This window comes from Hipposideros armiger, unplaced genomic scaffold, assembly GCF_001890085.2.
Source record: "Hipposideros armiger isolate ML-2016 unplaced genomic scaffold, ASM189008v1 scaffold_1168, whole genome shotgun sequence".
Taxonomy (NCBI): domain Eukaryota; kingdom Metazoa; phylum Chordata; class Mammalia; order Chiroptera; family Hipposideridae; genus Hipposideros; species Hipposideros armiger.
The window spans coordinates 181,047-183,425 of NW_017732518.1; the positions used below are offsets into that span (position 1 = coordinate 181,047).

At 37.9% G+C, this 2,379-nt stretch overlaps 1 pseudogene; it reads left to right on the plus strand.

The window, feature by feature from the left end:
* The first annotated feature begins 1,113 nt into the window (after positions 1-1,113).
* On the plus strand, positions 1,114-2,050 carry LOC109376657 (vomeronasal type-1 receptor 1-like; annotated as a pseudogene).
* Positions 2,051-2,379: the final 329 nt, after the last annotated feature.

Here is a 2,379-nt window from a genome sequence, read left to right on the forward strand (position 1 = left end):
TGTCACTGGCCCTCATATGTGGGATCCGAACTGGGGCCCTCTGGCATCCCAAGCCAGTTCTTAACCATTGCGCCACTCGGCCGGCCCAAGACATTAAATCTTAAAAGCGTTATCACAAGACCAAAAAATTAGAAGCTATGTGGTGACAAACGTTAACTGAAAATAATATGCTGATCACTTCTCCATATATACAAATATCAAATCATTATGTTGTACACCTGAAACACATATAATTTGATTATAAGCCAACTTTTAAAAATTACATAAATAAAATCAGGTAGAAAGTTGTACCACCAAAAGTGGGTGTATGAGTTATAAGCACAGGGAACCGAGGTGCCTGGTACATAGAACGGTGTGTCCTGATGTGCATTTTTATATGCTGCATGGTTGCACAGCTGAGTGCCATTTTCTGCATTCATCTAGTCTTGATTACAGTCGAAAAGCCTGCATACACAAACCTGAAATTTGCTGGTGTTCAAAGTGTTTCCTAATGTCTCAGTCATGCTGAAAAAAATTTTGAAACATTATCAACTGGCTCGGTATACAGAGATCACCCAGCTCTACACTGTATCAGTCTGGACTGTGTGTAGTTGTGGCCTCATCATTTACCCAGACCCTGACACATGGATACCCACACTATTCCTTTTGTCTGTCTGTTTTTTTAATGCACTTGGCAGTTGTGTTTCTTTCTTTATTTATTTGTATTTTAATAGATTCATTTTGAAAGATATTTGACATATAACATTGTTTAAATATAATATGTACAACACATTAATTTTATACATATATAGTAATATGTGCATCATTATAGCAATAAGTAGCACTTCTATAGTGTGATATAATTATTGTTTCTTTTTAGTAGTTGGAATAATTAGGTTGTAGGCTATTAGCAAGTTTGATTCTTCTCTGAGGCTCTTTCTACTGCAGGTTGTCAGTGAATTGCTCTTGCCCATACAAAAAAAGCATATATAATTAATGTAGGTTAAAGTGAGAAGATACAATATAGGATAAGTGCTGAAAAGTACTCTCCATAGTGATTGGAGAGACATTTTTTTGTTTCTTTTCTTTATTTGACTTACTTTGATTACAACCATTTCCTTAGATATTGATGCAATGTTTTCTGGAAAATTCGACTTGGGGATTATCTTCCTCATTCAGACTGCAGTTTGGATCCTGGGAAACTTCTTCCTCCTTTGTCTTTGCCATATCTCCTTGACACTGGACAGAAACTGAGATCCATAGACCTGATTCTCAACCAGTTGGTCTTAGCCAACTCTGGTTCTTTTCTCCAAAGGGATTCCTCAAACAATAACGGCTTTTGGATTCAAATATTTCCTGGACAATGCTGGATGTAAATGTGTCTTTTATTTTTACAGAGTGGGCACAGGGGTTTCCTTCAGTACCATCTGTCCCCTCAATGGCTTCCAGGCCATTAAGCTGAATCCAAATATTTGTAGGTGGATGGAGCTCAAGGTTAGATCCCCAAAGATCATTGCCTTGTGCTGCTCCCTCTGCTGGATCCTACATCTGTCAATAAATTCATTTCTCCCTATAAAATTGAATGGTCCATTGAAAAACAAAAAGCCGTAGTCAGAAAGTGTTATGGATACTGTTTCTGGCCACTGCCAGATAGATTGATTTTATTATATGCCATCGTATATTTTTCCAGTGACTTTATTAGTTTTGGCTTTGTGATCTGGGCCAACGGCTCCATGATCTTGGTCCTGCTGAGGTACCAGCAGCAACTCCAACACGTTCACAGCAACAGACATTCCCCGAGACACTTTCATGAGGCCAGAGCCACATACACCATTCTTATCTTGGTAAGCTCTTTCACTACGTTTATTCCGTCGGTACAATTTTGACTTTTTAAATGATTATAGTTGTAAATCTAGGCCGGTGGATGGTGAACAGCTCTGTGCTTGTGGCCTCATGTTTTCCAGCGTTCAGCCCCTTTGTGCTCATGGCCAGTGACACCCAAGTCTCCAAGTTCTGCTATGCCTGCTGGTCAAGGACAAATTGTTTTCCTAATCTGATTACAGGGCTATAAATCTATTCTCCTGATGGCATTAAATCATTCATTGCACATTTGTTAACATTTCGTTAACTATTGTGTGCTAGGAAATTATAACAATGTGCAAATAAGGCCAAGAATGTCCCCTGGATCTTACCATAGAAGTAAAAATGAATATCATCAACTAAATTGCACAAAGATTATTCATCCTAAGTGGGTTAGGATCTTCAGAGAATGAGTATGGGAAATTTTGAAACAATGTAAAAGAAGGACATTTCTAAATTTAGGGGATTAGGGAAATCTCTCACTTTGGGTCTTATGAAGATACATGAATTTTTAAAAATATACCTTTGAAACATAATTGG